This window comes from Austrofundulus limnaeus, unplaced genomic scaffold (genome assembly GCF_001266775.1).
Source record: "Austrofundulus limnaeus strain Quisiro unplaced genomic scaffold, Austrofundulus_limnaeus-1.0 Scaffold347, whole genome shotgun sequence".
In the NCBI taxonomy this organism is placed as follows: domain Eukaryota; kingdom Metazoa; phylum Chordata; class Actinopteri; order Cyprinodontiformes; family Rivulidae; genus Austrofundulus; species Austrofundulus limnaeus.
Genome location: NW_013952749.1, coordinates 69,800 through 79,862, shown reverse-complemented (window position 1 = coordinate 79,862; position 10,063 = coordinate 69,800). Strand labels below are relative to the sequence as shown.

At 43.2% G+C, this 10,063-nt stretch overlaps 1 long non-coding RNA gene across 1 annotated transcript; it reads right to left on the bottom strand.

Moving 5' to 3' along the window:
* Window positions 1-875: 875 nt before the first annotated feature.
* LOC106527880 (uncharacterized) lies at window positions 876-8,579 on the bottom strand. Its single transcript, XR_001311436.1, has 3 exons — window positions 8,535-8,579; window positions 1,927-2,209; window positions 876-1,836 (listed from the first exon to the last, which is right to left on the bottom strand). It is a non-coding gene; the product is annotated as an uncharacterized LOC106527880 (long non-coding RNA).
* Window positions 8,580-10,063: the final 1,484 nt, after the last annotated feature.

Sequence of the window (10,063 nt, the reverse complement as noted above, 5' to 3'; positions counted from 1 at the left end):
CACACACACACTCCAAAATGGGAAAAACGGAAGTAGAAGGCGGTTCTTAAAGAGACAGAGGCCAATTTTAAGGCATTTAGAAGAGGAAGTGATGAGAAGTTTATTTTCTATTTAAACATAAAAACAGCATTTTAATAACAACTAAAGGTGACATAGATACTTTATTATGGCATAGTATTTAAATATATGCCTGAGAAACACATAATATTGTCCCTTTAAACTACACCAATCCATTATAAWCTAAAGGTCCATTCTTCCTTTCATCTCAAAGTTAATCTTTAGTAGTGTTTGTTCAAACCTTGAAAATATTGTTATGCACAACACAGCAGGGTGGAACGGTGGCTCAGGTCGTAGAGCTGTTGCCTCTCAGCAAGAAGGTTGGGGGATTGACTCCCAGCACTGTGACCTTTCTGGGTAGAGTTTGCATTTGTGGATTTTCTCCAGGTACTCTGGTTTCCTCCCACAGAGCAAAACCATGAATGTGTGTAACTCTAAATTATCCCTAGGTGTGAGTGAGACAGTAAAGTTGTTTAGCTGTTTGTCTCTATGTGACCCTGTGATGGACTTGCAACCTGTTCAGGGYGACTGCAGGATTTGGACCACAGTGACCCTGGAAGGAAAGAAGTGCATGTAGATGATGGATGGACAGCAAATCCCTCACATCAACATGTAACCCATTATCTGTAAAACCTGTCTGAATAAAACTGATTCCAAAAGATAATTAACTGTAGATGTGCATGCAAAGATGACTTTCTAAACATTTCATTAAAATACATGATGAGACACAAGTTGGGACAATGTGTAAAACATTAAACAGAATGATTTGCAAATAMTTTTAAACCTGTATTACATTGAATACACCACAAAGACAATAGTTAATGCTCATGTGGTTAAATCAAAAACTTTATTGTTCTTTTTGTAAATAGTCACTCATTTTAGATTTAATGCCTGCAACACGTTCCAAACAAGCTGGGACATGGTCATGTTTAACTCTGTTTCACATCACCTTTCTTTTTAACAACACTCAATAAGCATTTGGGAAGTGAGGACAGTAATTGTTGAAGCTTTGTAGGTCATTTCCTTTCCATTCTTGCTTCATATACAAAAAATAACAAGAATAATAATATCAAATAACATCACAGTTTTATTTTAAAAAATAAACTTCCAACCTTTTGTTAGTGATACTTTCACCCAGACACTGAGCTTTGAACCAACGAGCAGAATAACTATAAATCCTGATGCTTCTTATCAGTAAACACACTGTCAGTCATGTGATATTGGCCAAGACCAAACGTCAAATAATTCTTATGAAAACTGCTTTATGATAGCTCCAGACTTGTAATATTAGCAATAGAGTGACAGAAAGTTGAAGTGCAAGCTTTTAATTAAAATTGTTAAAATGTTTATTTGCCCTTGTGACAAAACAAAACAAAAAAGTTTCTGTATTTGTTTAAAAACAATTTGAAAATAAACTAAAAAAGGAACATTAAATATGTCTTCTTGCAGGCTATTTCATCAACCTATTCTCATTTTTCTTTCAGTTATGAATAAGTCTCCTTATCAAGTGATTATTATTTTGTGCACTTTCAGAAATAAATAGAAGTGTTGGTCACGAATGTTGAAGCAATATGTAAAACATGCATTTTCCTCTAGTTTGCTTAACAAACTTTCCTCAGGCACTTGATTTAGTGGCATAAAAACACCAAGGCGGTGTATCTAAACAGCATTAATCAAGTCCTTTTTGCTCCAGCAAGGCAGCCATAAGTGATGACTTGGGTCACGCAGGCAGAGAGGGCTTGGAGCAGGTCTATTAGAAAGAGAGCAGTCAGCTGGAGCCTGCAAAGAATCACACGAGCAGAAATACATGAACCAAGCGTCGCTGCACACCACATCCACAGCAAACAGACTCTTTCTCTCCCTGCAAACCTGACTTCACATGGCTGTGAGGTAATGGACGCTGTGCTCCTGCCATCAGGGACCTGCCGATCTGTTGCTGCAGCCTCAGCAGCTCTTCCGCCGGGGCCTCTCGGAGGAGCAGGCCACGCGAGAGGGGGAGCGCTTTCGGGCAGAAAGCCGCTTGTCCTCGCAGTGAGAGCAGCCATGTTTCCACTTTGTGCTCAAATGGGAGTCTTTTGTAGTGAGCTGTATTCACTGCGGAGAGACAGGGAACGCCTCTGTCCTTGCTGTAACTCTGTCCTCTGATAGGAATCTGCCACAGAAACAGGGTTACACTCTGAAGGGAGTGTTAATCAATGTCATTGAGCTGAGGTTTGAGTCCGTTACTTAAACAGTTTCGGACAATGACGCCTCCTAGCTATAAGCACAGTGGTTATGACCCAGTATTTCTTTGAAATAGACAAAGGAGGCTCTCAAACGCCACACAGGAACCAGGATTGACCTACACTGCTTGCAAGGCTGTAATCATTACGCTTGTTTAAAAATACACCAATTCACTGTCAGTATCTGATGCTTCAGAGCACAGACTCTCCCTGGTAATTAGTTTCAGCACAAACAGAGCAGAAAAATCTGCAAACTCATTTATCAGCCCCTGCTGTCTGGATTTCTTGACATCAGCTGCCTGCTGATATCAGCTGGGTTTTATCAGTCCACCACCATGAAGCAGGGGGCAGTGTGACAAGGCTGAGTCAGCTCCAGCAAGCAGAAGGACTAAACAGGTRTAAATGGGAGTCTGGTCAGATTTTCAGTCAAATCTCATTCTTGCACGTCATGTCTGCACTTTAAAACATGCAGGCTTCCAAAAAAGATCATCAATAAATAATGACTTTGCACTGATTAGTATATTTGTCTTGAAATTCTGAGGAAAAATATGATTTTTTTTTAAACAGGAAACAAAGTTCCTGTCTCAGGGTGAGTTGTTAATTAATATGTGATCACAATAAAAGAGCTTATCCATTTAAAATAAGGTAATTCAATTGTGCTAAGTAATGTGGGATAATAGATCTGAGAACATCTGTGCAGATGTGRCAGCACTGTGCCACGGCAGCTTTGAAAGTCATTACGTGGCTCACAAAAAAAGGGAGACAGAAGAGCAAATTGATTGAACATGTTAAAATGAAAGTAGACAGTTGAACAGTAAAAAGAAACACAATGCTGCCAACTGTAGGAGATGTATGTGTGCATGATGTATTAATCGTTACTCTGAAAAGAATAGCATTCTGTGAAGAACGCCCGAGGCACCCAGGTCAAGTATTCTGCTGTAAGTTGAGCTCTGGATACTAAATATTCTGTTTGCTGTAATGTTTTCCACACCACTGAGTTTCAACAAGATACATCTGCCAGTYGCCTTTACCTGTTATTTATCAAATATGTGTACACGTTTTAGCATCTGCAGTCTTCTCAGCATAACCAGCTTTGGTTTGGGTTATTTATTCATGTCAAAGCAGAGTCAAAGTTGTTAAGTTTTTTTTTTTTCTATTTTTACATTATGTCTATGTCAACTTTGGAGCCAAACTAGATGAATACATTATTGGCAAATGCTGAGTAAAATGTAAAATATGTCCACATAAGTCAATATTAATGTTTTCTGCATATCTTTAAAAAAAGGAAAAATATGACTCAGCTGTTCAAATATGATTTTTTAACCAGTAATAATTTCATTTTCTAAAAGTAAAGGATAGCCTGATGCAGTCATCTTGTAGAAAAAAAAAAGCTCAGTAAGTGAGCAGGATTTACAGCAATCTAAACACCACAGCATGTGCTTTCAAAATAAAAGCATAGTATTAAGATAAACATAAAAAATTATTTAGATTTGATCACTGATTTTCCATCAACCTCAACTCAAGTGGACCTGGACATAGCCTGCAGGCTGAAAAATGTTTATGTCCAACCTCTTCTCATTGTCAGCCATACACACAGCAGCAACCTAAGCTGATGTTTACCTGTGCTACTTGAGCCTCTTGTGGCTTTAACTGTAAAAACATCATACACAACATACCAGAGGTGTGACGGTCGCAAACAATCAGAATCTTTTGAATGACTCTTTAAAATGAACTATGAGAACCAAACTACAAGGAACGTTCCTCTTAATTTTTTTCCTGCTCAAGATGAGCTTTGAACCAACGACTCACCAACTCAGATACATTTCCACTGAGAYGAAGAAGAAAAGGCATTCAATTTTCCTTTATTTGACCAGATATAAAACCCCATTGAGATCAAGTCAAGTCAAGGGTGACCTTATCCAACAGCCAAAAGATTTAGACAGTCACAAAAAGGTAAGAACTGTAAAAATAAAACCATTGTTTAAACACTGATGGAACACTGGAACCATGTTGCCTAAGATATGCCATAAATAAATTGAAATCTAAGGAGGGGAAGGGGAGTTGCAAATAAGGAGGTATGTTTATGTTGTGTATGTATGACCACGTTACATGTACACAGGTCATATGTAGTGATATAGTTCATGCGTTAACCACTTTGGATGTTTACCTGTAGTTTGACCCTAAGAAATCAATAATTTTGACAAAAAGTATGTAGTGTTTGTGTAATAAGGAGATAGGACGAGGAGACAACTAATGTATTCCCTTTAGTGAAGTGTCATCTTCAACACCATCGGCTCAAGTGAAAGCCAGCTCACACTTTTGTTTCCTTTCACTGGACTTTTGACCAATCACACGCTAGGATAGGTGGGCCATCCTGGTCCTCGAAGGCCATCATCCTGCATGATTCACTTGCTTCTCTGCTCCACACACCCGATTTGAATGAATGGGTGATTCATCAGCTTTTGCAGAACTTAATAATTAGGTATTTCAATCACTGAATCAGGTGTGTTGGAGCACACTCTCCTTGAGCTGCCACCTTATTGTGGTGGAGAGGTTTGAGTGTCCCAATGATCCTAGGAGTTATGTTGTCGGGGGCTTCATGCCCCCAGTAGGGTCACCCAAGGCAAACAGGTAGGTCCTAGGTGAAAGATCAGACAAAGTGCAGCCCAAAGACCCCTATGATGAGTACCATAAACGGAGTCAGTGTTCCCTCGCCCGGACGCGGGTCACCGGGGCCCCACTCTGGAGCCAGGCCTGGAGGTGGGGCACATTGGCGAGCGCCTGATGGCCGGGCTTTCACCCATGGAGCCCGGTCGGGCACAGCCCAAAGAGGGGAAATGGGTCCCCCTTCCCATGGGCTCACCACCTGTGGGAGGGGCCGTAGGGGTAGGGTGCCATGTGTATTGGGCARTGTTCGAGGGCGGGGACCTTGGTGGTTCGATCCTCGGCTACAGAAGCTGGCTCTAGGGATGTGGAATGTCACCTCTCTGGTGGAAAAGGAGCCTGAGCTGGTGAGTGAGGTTGAGAGGTTCCGACTAGATATAGTTGGACTCACCTCAACACACCACTCTGGCTCTGGAACAAGTCTCCTTGAGAGGGGTTGGTTAGGGTTGGACACTCTTCCACTCTGGAGTTGCCCATGCTGAGAGGCGCCGAGCAGGAGTGGGCATACTTATTGCCCCCCATCTCGGTGCCTGTACATTGGGGTTCACCCCGGTGAACGAGAGGGTAGCCTCCTTCCGCCTACAGGGGGGACAGGTCCTGACTGTTGTTTGTGCCCATGCACCTAACAGCAGTTCAGATTACCCACCCTTTCTGGGGTCCTTGGAGAGGGTGTTGGAGAGCGCTCCTTACGGGGGCTCCCTCGTTCTGCTTGGGGACTTCAATGCTCACATGGATAATGACAGTGAGACCTGGAGAGGCGTGGTTGGGAGGAATGGCCCCCCCGATCTAAACCGGAGTGGGGTTTTGTTACTGGACTTCTGTGCTCATCATGGATTGTCCATAACTAACACCATGTTCAAACATAAGGGTGTCCATGTGCTCTTGGCACCAGGACACACTAGGCCTCAGTTTGATGATCGACTTTGTTGTCGTTTCATCTGATCTGTGGCCGCATGTTTTGGGCACTCGAGTGAAGGGGGGACGGAGCTGTCAACTGACCACTACCTGGTGGTGAGTTGGCTCCGTTGGTGGGGGGGTGATGCCGGTCAGACCTGGCAGACCCAAACTTATAGTGAGGGTCTGCTGGGAACGTCTGTCAGTGTCTCCCGAGTCTGAGTGGGCCATGTTCCATGCCTCCATTGTCGAGGCAGCTTACCTGAGCTATGGCCGTAAGGTTGTTGGTGCCTGTTGTGGCGGCAACCCTCAAACCCGCTGGTGGACAGCGGCAGTGAGGGATGCTGTCAGGCTGAAGAATGAGTCCTATCGGGTCTTTTTGGCCTGTGGGACCCCGGAAGCAGCCAGAAGGTATCGGCAGTCCATGTGGATTGCGGCTCGGGTGGTCGCTGAGGCAAAAACTCTGGCATGGGAGGAGTTCAGAAAGGCCATGGAAAAWGACTTCCGTATGGCTTCAAGGCGATTCTGGTCCACCAACCGGCGTCTCGGGGGGGGGGGGGGGGTTCACCACCAACACCATTTATGGTGGGGTTGGTGCGCTGCTGACCTCAACTCGGGATGTTGTGGGTCGGTGGGTGGAATACTTCGAGGACCTCTTCAATCCTACCGACACGTCTTCCCATGAGGAAGCAGAGCCTGGGGACCCTGRGTCGGACTCTCAAATCTTTGGTGCCGAGGTCACCGAGGTGGTTAAAAAGCTCCTCAGTGGCAAGGCGCCGGGGGTGGATGAGATTCACCCGGAGTTCCTTAGGGCTCTGGATGTTGTGGGGTTGCATTGGTTGACGCAACTCTACAATATCACGTGGACATCGGGGGCAGTTCCCCTGGATTGGTAGACCGGGGTGRTTGTCCTCCTATTTAAAAAGGGGRGCCGCAGAGTGTGTTCCAACTATAGGGGGATCACACTTCTGAGCCTCCCTGGTAAGGTCTATTCGGAGTTCTGGAGAGGAGGGTCCATTGGATAGTCGAATCTCGGATTCAGGAAGAGCAGTGTGGTTTTTGTCCAGGTGGTGGAACAGCGGACCAGCTCTACACACTCAGCAGAGTCCTGGAGGGTGCATGGGAGTTTGCCCAACCAATCTATGTGTGATTTGTGGACTTGGAGAAGGCGTTCGACCATGTCCCTTGGGGGGTACTTTGGGAGTATGGGGTACCAGGCCCATTGAAATGGGCTGTTAGGTCCCTGTTTGACCGGTGCCAGAGCTTGGTCTGCATTGCTGGTAGTAAGTCGGACTCGTTTCCGGTGAGAGTTGGACTCCGCCAAGGTTGCCCTTTGTCACTGATTCTGTTCATAACTTTTTGAGGTGGCTCGGGCATCTGGTTAGGATGCCTCCTGGATGCCTCCCTGGTGAGGTGTTCCGGGCATGTCCCACTGGGAGGAGGCCCAGGGGAAGGCCCAGAACACGCTGGAGGGACTATGTTTCTCGGCTGGCCTGGGAGCGTCTTGGGATTCCCCTGGATGAGCTTGTCCAAGTGGCTAGGGAGAGGGAAGTCTGGGTCTCTCTGCTTAGGCTGCTGCCCCTGCGATTCGATCCCGGATAAGGGGCAGAAAACGGACAGATGGACGGAGGTGTGTTGGAGCAGAGAAATAAAACATGCAGGAAAGTGACCCTTTTGGACCAGGATTGCCGACCCCTGATATAGGATCATATTTCTGCATGAGAACAGAGAGGGGGACAGACGTGGCAATCAGGTGGAGAACCCAGCACACTAAATCAAGTTTGATTGAAATAATAAATAAAAGAAAACTCTTCTAATAGAACAAATACGCAAAATTAGGCAATTATAATGCATTTCATAAGAACATTAAATGCAAATGGGTTAATCAACAAACATAGCATTCATATTTGCCAAGTTAAGCTAAAACATGAGGCTACAGATAACAAGAGCCATTTGAGAGATGAAAGATTCAGCTCTTCTTTGGGAGCCATTCAACAAGAGCTGGCTCTCTGAGACAAGCCAAACTTCCCATCATTCAATTTCTAACAGCCCGCCGGCTCTGATCAATGTGAAGGAAAATTTTTGAAAAAAATCCATAAGATTTTCTCGATAAGTTTGTATAATATGGACATTCAGTTTTGAACATGACAAATGTTCCGAACTGAATGTCTCTTTGACACAAACTGCTCTTCAAGAGCCATTAACCTCTGTTCTCCTAGAGCACATTTCCAGTTCAGAGACTTTGAAAATGCAATGTGCTTGAAAAAAGCCCACTTAATGATGGCAGCGTTTAAATGCTTGTTTCATATGTTTCTCCTCTATTTTTCTTATCTCAGACGTTGTAGATACAGTCTCTCCCTGGTGTTGTTTATTCCTCATAAATCCCTTTTCATGCTTTCAGAGTTTTAGAGAGCTGCAGCTTGAGGCTCCAACAGTTTACTGTGTTGGAGCTTTTCTTTTCTTTCCATATGAGTAAAAGCCCTGACTAAAGAGAAATGGGTATTCTGTGATTTGCTCTTCCCGTGAAATTGTACCCATTCTGATTCAAAAGCACAGTTTCCCACAAATATTTTATACTCTTCAACAGACATCTAGTCAAAGACCATATGTCAAAGAAATTATTCAAAGAAAAGATAAAAACGTAAAAAAATGAGTCCACAAAGATGGAACAAACAGTCAAAAAGGACTTTTGCTCACCTCTGTGTGTCCTTTCTATCTTACAAGTGGTGTCTCAAAGTGACCCATTTCTCTCTGCAGTCTGAGCTTGTCTCTGTGAGGAGGTGTGAATACACAGCAGAGTATGAACAAAAAGTGGAAGATAAGAAATAAGACTTTCACAGACATTCTCKGAGCTTATCTCGAAACTACAAAAGGAGCAAACTCTGGCCCAGAGTCACTTCATTTTTTTTTTTTTTTTTTTGAAGCTGCCGTTAAAACACTCCGTTTGATTTAGGGCTAATATTCTTTGGCAATTCATATATTCAGAGTGGAAATGATGACTTTATTGTCCATAAAAACTTATCTAGGGTTAGAGAAAGATTTACATGGTTTTATTTAAAACTTTTTTTATCTGCTGCTTCATCGGTGTGACTTTTCTCGTGTTGTAATGTATATTCTTCAATTATGAGATGGATATTAGGTTCTATAACCATGTTTTGGTGTATACTCATTGGTGCACATGTCAAAAGCATGTACAGCAGCACAGACAAGGACACACTCAAACACTGATTTATTAAAAACACAGGCCCACATTCAACAAAATTTAGCACCTCTCTAACTCACTGCTGTGTTAAAAGACAATGAGTGCCTCAAACAGTGCTGTCAACCAAACCCCACTTATCTTGTGTTTAAATGGAATAATATACAAGCATTTCAAGGAAACCCCTGCCATGTTTAAGAACTGCTCTGGCAAGAAGTGTGCCAAAAACCAGCTCTGTTTGCAAAACAGAAGTATAAAATATTTATTATCCCTGGAAACATAATGTTTCCTCATCTCAGGAGTAGGAATATCAGAAAAAGGCAGAATTTAGCTGTGTTCAGATTTAGGGGCTGCATCCTTCGAAGGACCCGGCCTACCCGGTCTAGATGGGTTGGGTCCTTGGTCAACCTCGAAGACCCCAGTCTCCTAGGAAAAGTGACAATGCTAAACAGAAGCAAAAATAGATTGAAATTAGCAAAATATTAATAAATTAGTATTATGAAAATGATAAAATAACAAAATTAGCTTAAAGGCAATACTTGAAGAACTAGCAGACTGTGTCTGTGTCATAATCCGTGTTTTTGTTTTCGTTTTTCTGTGTTTTTCATTTCTTCCCTGTTGTCTTATCTCCTGCCCCGCCCTTGTTCACCTGTTTCCTCTTGTGTCTCCCCAGGTGTTTCCCATTGCCGCTTAATTTGTTTGCCTTTATATTCTGTGTCCTGTCTTCAATGTTTATCCGTTCATTGTGCTGCATCCCCTCAGCCTATGTGGTGTCTTCGTGTTTTCCCTGAGCTTCTCAGTAAGTTTGAGCTGCATCGCCAGCCTTTTTTGTTACTTAATAAAGCCTTTTTGTTGCACTTTGAATTTTTGCCTGCACCCTGAGTTTTTCCCTGCCGACACCTGTCAGACTGTGCASGTTTATTTCACCATACAAGCTTGTTTGATATCTGACAATAATAATATTTAAAAACATGCCTATGCAAATAACAAAAGCATCAACAACACAACCATTTGAAACGTTCAATTG